The 7,500-nt window shown below is 47.6% G+C and overlaps 1 protein-coding gene across 1 annotated transcript in view; it reads right to left on the bottom strand.

Moving 5' to 3' along the window:
• Positions 1-7,500, bottom strand: part of INSR (insulin receptor) — a 1,335,646-nt gene that overhangs the window by 782,887 nt on the left and 545,259 nt on the right. The window lies entirely within an intron of this gene.

Below are 7,500 nucleotides of genomic sequence, written 5' to 3' on the forward strand. Positions count from 1 at the left end.
AATGACTGGCCTAAAGAGTAGCAGGTACAGTAAACGTCAAGTAAAAATGCAAGTCCCTGGATACAAGTCATACCTTTAGATAAACAAGTTGTGCAATGGCAGAGTTTCCTTACAACAGTGGATAAGTAGTGATCAAAGGACAGTTAATTGTCAACATAGGTTCCCAGATCTCTAAATATGGAATCAATTTTCATGGAGGTGCTGCCAATGTGATAGTTACAAAGGGAGTAATGCTTGCAGAAGCATACAATTATAAATTTCTTAGTATTATGTTTCAGTACATGATTCTGACACCAACTCGGGACATGCCCTCTTTGGTGTCCTCTGGGAAGTTTACGATGGCACCAAGTTTGCAGTCACCAGCAAACTTACTCGGCAACAAACCCTTAATATTACCTCTGACCTCTGGGAAGTAAATACCAAAAAGGAGTGGCCCAAGGACAGAACCCTGGGGCATTCTGCTAGTAAAAGCTATTCTGGAGGAGGTGCAGATACCCACCTTTAAATTCTGGGTTCTACTCGTGAGGCAATTTGCTATACAATGAGTTAGACAGGGGTTAATTTTAAGCTGGGAAAGCACATCTACGATGCCTATGTGGTCTGCACTGATTTGCGCTCATTCACTCCCTCAGATAAGTAATCAACCAAGTTAAGATGACAGGACTTGCACAAGATGAGATGGGTTAGGTCAAAAGTCTGTATTAGCTCTACAATGATCCATTCCAGAGACTTGCAGATGAGAATGGTCTGGCTTATGTGCCTACAATTACCAGGGTCAGCTGAAGTCCCACATTAATGCAGGGAAATGACTACTGCTATCATCCACTCATCTTTTACAAAGCTTGTTTTAAGGCTAATACTGAATAGCCACTGTAGGTGGTCTGACAGTCGCACTTCAAACTAACCATCAGGCAGCCTGATATGTTATCTGGACCCATAGTGTCCTATAAACTTTTTGGAAGATTTGAGGGGTGGAGGGGGTTATATTCAGGTATATGATCCGACAATACTGGAGAGAGGAAAGGGAGTGATGTTATGCCCCATGGGTCCATGTATGTAACACTTACTATACTATTAGCTCTGCACAGTGCTGGGCACTATTTCTGAAATTTCAAAACATTTCTAACATAGTTAAAGGCTTTGCAGTTGTCTTTCGCTTGGGAGGCCATTTTGACTTCACATCAGGCTATGGTTTATTTGATCAAGATTCGACAATCCTTGCTTAGTTTAGTAAAAATGTTTTTTGGCTTCCTGGTGGACATATTTACTTTTGCATGCAATGAGTTTTATTAATTTTTTTCTTTGATTACAGAGCCAGTTTCTATTACGGATCCACCATATGGGTTCATTTTTTAATTTGGCGGTGTATTTATTTCTGAGGGTAAATAGAAGTTATGTCCTTACCATAACGTTCCATGTGGAGTGTTCATCTCACCTTTGTTCTTACACCTGGGGTCGGAGCCGATCCTCGGCTCCGTGTCGGCCGCTTGGCAAAGCTCTGCATCGAGAAGAAGCTCGAGACCAACCTATCTCCCACAATTCCCCTCTGCCTTTACCTCAGATCTAGTTTGCAAACAAACCAGAACCCAACGGGAGTGAACATAAAACATACATGCTAAGGCATAGCTGAAACACAGCCGTAACAACTAAAAGAAGCAGAAGCGGGAGAACCAAACCAGACACCTAAACTGGACGTTCTTCCTGAGGGTGGGAGGGTGGGAATGTAAGAACAAAGGCGAGATGAACACTCCACATGGAACGTTATGGTAAGGACATAACTTCTATATGTGAGAGTGTTCAATCTCGCCGTTTGTTCTTACACCTGGGTAGCGTCCCTAGCTCCGTGCTTCTGAGGAACTCACGGAAGAACGTTCCTGAGCACAGTGGAACCAAAGGTTGCCCTGTCCCTGGAAACCCTATCCACTTTGTAATGAGTAATGAATGTATGTGATTTAGACCAAGTGGCAGCCGCACAAATAGTGTCCAATGGTAGGCGGGCCGCATGAGCCAGGGATGTAGATAATGATCTTGTAGAATGCCCTTTGGGCTTGACAGGTAAGCACTGCTCAGAAGCAGTATAAACAAAAATAATACAATCGGAAAGCCATTTGGAAAGGGTTCGTTTCGTAACTGCCATGCCCTTTCTGCTGTCCGCAAAGGCTATAAAGAGCTGATCTGTTTTTCTGTGATCCTTTGTTCTATCCAAGTAAAACCTGAGTTGTCTATGAACATCCAACTTGTGTAACATATATTCCAACTTATTGGAATGGTTCTTGAAAAATGTGGGGAGTTCAATGGACTGATTAATGTTATTGACGGAGCAAACTTTGGGAAGAAAGGATGGATTAGTGCGAAGAGATACCCTATCAGGGTGAAAGATCAAATATGGGTGTTTAACGGAAAGAGCTTAAAGTTCCGATACCCGTCTGGCTGATATGATAGCTACCAGGAAGAGGGTTTTCCATGACAAAAACTTCAAAGAACAGGAAGAGGCTGGTTCAAAGGGTGGTAGCATTAGCTGTGATAATAGAAGGTTCAAATTCCAAGGTGATGTAGGAATCCTGACTGGTGGCCTGATATGGAAAGACCCTTTTAGAAAGGCCTTACAAAGTCTATGAGCCATAATAGGCGCCCCATTTTCTCCCACATGAAAGTTTGAAATGGCAGCCAACTGAACTCTCAAAGTGGCAGGAGAAGCTCCTTGGTGAAATAGTACGGATAGAAACTCCAAGACTCTGTTCAGTGGGGCTATTACGGGATCCAAATGTTGTGTAGTTGCCCAGTGTACAAAACGCTTCCACTTACTAGTGTAAATCTTTGTAGTGGAAGCATTATGAGAAGCTACTAGAATATTTTGAACTGCAGGGGAAAGAAGATCAGACCTGGCTAAGAAGGGAAGCGGAGCAGCCAAGCTGCTAGTCTGAGAGAGAGAAGCGACGGGTGGGGAGCCCCTGACGAGTGGGTCAGTAGATCCGGATCCGGGTCCAGGATCCAGGGTTCCCGAATTTGGTGTGCTTGAAGAAAGGGAAACCAAATTTGACGAGGCAAGAATGGGGTAATGAGGATTATTGTCCTCTCCAGGTTGTTGGCTTTCTGTAGAAATTTTGCAATCAGAGGAATAGGAGGGAAGGCGTACAGGAGGCCCGGGGGCCGATCGTGAATCAGAGCGTCCCTGGGGACTTCCCCTGGAGGGGGTAATAGGGCAAAATAGCTTCTGCATTTGGCGTTCATTGGAGACGCAAACAGATCGCAGCAAGGCTGGCCCCCCACTTGCGAAATATTTTGTCCGCAATTGTTCGTTTGAGGGAACACTCGTGAGGTAACAGGATGGCTCTGCTCAACCTGTCCGCTATGACGTTGGATAACCCCGGGATATGCGTTGCTATCAGAAAGCGACCCGTGGACTCTGCCCATTGCCAAATTCTCATGGCCTCTCTGCATAGTTGATAAGACTTGGTTCCCCCTTGTTTGTTTATGTACCAGACTACGGACATGTTCTCCGACTGAACTGCAATGGTCCCTAGAGGAAGAAGGGGAGAAAAGTGTTGCAACGCTAGAAACACTGCCCTCATCTCTAGAACGTTGATGTGCAGATTGTACTCCAATTTGGTCCATTCGCCTTGGACTGTCTGTCCCTGAAAGATGCCCCCCCAACCTATCAGGGAAGCGTCCGTGGTCACCGTAGCTGTCGGTGTGGGTAGCACAAATGGTCGGCCGCCGGAGAGATTGCAAGTCTGAAGCCACCAAGACAGGTGCGATTTGCAGATGTTAGTGATGTGAATTTCGTGTGTCAGGAGTAACTGTTGGAACGACCACTGTGCAAATAGTAGCCATTGAAGAACTCTCATGTGCAGTCTTCCCAAGGGTATCGCAATGAGGGAAGCTGCCATGAGACCCAAAACCTTCAGAACCAGTTTTGCTGGGGATTTTTTGGACAACAGGAGAAGAGATATATGGTTTTGTAGAGAGGCTATTCTTTCTGGAGGAAGCCTTAGAATTAAGCAACGCGTATCCAATTCTGCTCCTATGAATGAGATATGCTGTGATGGCTGTAATACAGATTTTTCGAAAATTACGGAAATTCCGAGATGAACACAGAGTTGTAGTGTGTAATCCCTGGCTTCAATCAGTCGACGCTCGGTGGTGGCAGTAAGGAGCCAGTCGTCCAGATATGGAAACACCTGGAATCCTAGGCGTCTCAAGTGAGACGCTACCACTGCCATACATTTGGTGAAAACCCTGGGGGCTGAGGTCAGACCAAAGGGCAGGGCTCGAAACTGAAAGAGACTGGATCCCAGCAGGAAGCGCAAGTGATCCCTGGACGCCCTGGCCATTTTGATGTGGTAGTACGCGTCCTTTAGCTCTATTGAGCACATCCAGTCGTCCTTTTGTAAGAATGGAAGGATCGATTGAAGCGTGACCATCCGGAACTTTTCTTTCTTGACGATGGTATTGAGTTTGCTTAGGTCCAGAATTGGCCTCCAGTCCCCTGTCTTTTTTGGAACTAAAAAGAACCTTGAGTAAGTTCCGAATCCTCTTTGGTCCGCCGGGACTGGTTGGATGACTCTTTCTAGCAACTTTGAAATTTCTATAGCTGCAGGGTCTCGCAGATGGGGCGGTACATCTGGGAGTCTTTTCTGCGGAAATGGGGGCAATAGGAAAGGAATTCTGTAACCTCTGGTAACAATGCTTTTTACCCAATTGTCTGATGTAAGACTTTGCCAGGCCTGAGGGTATAAAGCTAAGCGACCCCCGACTGCCTCCAGAGCAGGACAGTCGGGCCTCCTCTCAGCCTTGTGGACTTTAGCAGAGTTCTGGTTCCTTTCTTCAAGGTCGTGGATTATTCTTTGCTCCTCTCAGGAGTGCTGGAAAGGTTTCCCGGGGAGTGTATCCCTGTCACCCTGGTTTTGCGGACCCCCTCTGCCGCCAGGGCGACGTCTTCCACCTCTGCCCCCCCTCTGCCTCTAGAGGGGGCATCACCCTGTGTGCCTGGGAAAGAGCCTTGAGGTTTTCGAAACCACATTTTTCCACCACGTTGCCCTTTGGGGTACGGTCTGGATGGGGTGGAAAAACGGACTCCGACAGCAGACAGAGTCTTTCCCTCTTGCTCACACCGGGTAAGGGTCTCCTTTACTTTTGGGCCAAAGAGAGTGGCACCGTCAAATGGAGCGTTAGTAAAGGAAGACTTGAAGGCTTCCGCAAAGGAACATAAGCACATCCAGGATTGTCTACGAAGAGCAATCGCTGAAGCCGCAGCCCTACTCGATCCTTCGGCTGCATATGAAATGAGCCTCATGGACGAGTTCACAATAGATGTAAGGGTATTGAGTTGTGCTGTAACTTTCTCTGAGACAGCAGCATCTGTAGTACCCTGGAGGGTATCTCCCAACTCTTTGATTAGATCCCTCTGTAACCATGTGAAATGGGTCAAATAGTTCAGGAATAGCATGGAAAAAGCCGCTGAACTAAAAATGCGCTTCCCATACCTGTCCATAGTCCTAGAATCTCTGTTAGGTGGATGGACAGATGAGGAAGATTCAGACATCTCCTTTTTAGTGGCCGCTGCCACCACCATAGCGTCCACTGGAACTCCCTTTGTGAGATAAGCCTTGTCTTGAGGGGCAGTAATATATTTATTAGGCTTTCTAGGGACTGGCTCCACTGTGTCAGGTGTCTCCCACGCCCTTCGAGAAATCAGTTCCATCAACTCATCGAAGGGCGGAGTGACCCAGGAGGAGGAAGGGCGAGCACCGAATGCCTTCAGCAAGACTGACTCATCCTCAGAAGGGGGTAGGGCTTGCCAATCACCTCTCTGTTTTAGGATCTCCAGGATGTCAGAAAAGGAGACATCCTCTGAGGGTGATTTCGGGGACCCTTCTGACTCATCTAAGTCAGTGTCCGATGTCAAGGATTCTTGTGGAGAATCCAAGTGTCTCCTCTTACACAACCTTTTCCTCGGAACTTCCTTGGGGGGGGGGCATCCGATGAAGCCTCCGAGGAAGAGGGGGCTCCCTCTGGGGGCGGCTGAGACACCGGTGCTCGACGCTTTGACGTAGCCGTGGGTGCAGAGGAGGATAACGGACCCTTATGGGAAGGAGAAGCTGTTTCTGCTGAAGTGTCGACAACACCTTCCTCATGAGGTCGAAGGCCCCCGGGTCCCGAGTCGAGGAATCCCTTGGATCCGAAGAAAGCGGAGGAATCCCCGAGACGGGGACCGAGGGCATCGACCCTGAGGACGGAGCAGAGTCGATCCGAGCCGAGGCACCGAGAGGGAGAGTGGGAACCGAAACGTCGGTCCAACTCTCGGTCCCCGAACCAAAGATGGATCTTCAGCTCCGCGATTCCGGTAATGGGTCAGTCGGAGTCGAGGTGAACGGTGCCGACCGAGAGAAGGACGGTTCCGGCACAGAGGGCTCCACGATCATCAAATCAGCCTCTCCAGGCTCCGAAGACTGAATAGGCCTCGGAGGAGGAACAGATGGAGATAAGGGAAGGCCTTCGAGTCTCGACACCAACTGGGAAGAGACAGAGATGAGTTTGGACAAGGCCGTATTCTCCATTAATTTCTGCACCACGCGGTCTACATCGGTGTCGGAGAGGTGCCTAGAAGAACGTGTCGAAGGAATCGAAGACGGAGCCGACCTCAAGAGCACAGGAGGTGGAAGCTCCGTCACCGGTTCCAAGACTCGAGGCTCGGTAACAGACAAAAGTTCAACACTCGGCCCCGAGGTCTGTGGAACCGGTGAGCGAACTTTAAATGAAGAGCTCGGAGCCGATGACATGGGCTCGGACGTCTTCGATTCCTTAGAGGATTTAGATGTCTGGTCCGATGCATCCAGAGCCTCTTGGAATGCAGGCTTCAAAAGGCCTCTATCCATGAGTTTCCTGCGCCTATCTGTCATGACCCTTCCACTGAAAGAATGACAAATGGAGCAGTCTTCTTGCAGATGGAGAGGGCCAAGACAGTAGACGCAGGAACTATGGTTGTCTGTGACAGACATTTTCTGTCCACATTGGCACCGTTTGAAGCCTGACTTAGCTTTCTCACACATGATAACAATAAAGTCAAATCCAGTAAGAGTAAATAGTACACAGTCTTGTACAGTAATAGCCAATAATAAAGTCAAATCCAGTAAATTCAGTCAAATCCGGTAGTTTGTCAAATCCAGTAGTTTTATAAGTTATATAAGTTTAGAGGGTGGGGTAGGCCCCAAGGGAACTAACTTATATTATATAAGTATATAAAAATTATATACGTACTCGAAGAAAGCCCTCGACTCACTACACACACACAAAACTTTAAAGGTAAACTAGAAGAAAAATTATTTAAAAATGTTAGATAAACGTAATCTTATCTGTCAGGTGGTCCGAGCTCATCAAAAATGATGCGAACGTTGCAGCGGCAAACTAGATCTGAGGTAAAGGCAGAGGGGAATTGTGGGAGATAGGTTGGTCTCGAGCTTCTTCTCGATGCAGGGCTTTGCCAAGCGGCCGACACGG

The sequence above is a fragment of the Protopterus annectens genome, chromosome 13.part0 (genome assembly GCF_019279795.1).
Source record: "Protopterus annectens isolate FY-2018-M chromosome 13.part0, PAN1.0, whole genome shotgun sequence".
NCBI lineage: Eukaryota > Metazoa > Chordata > Ceratodontiformes > Protopteridae > Protopterus > Protopterus annectens.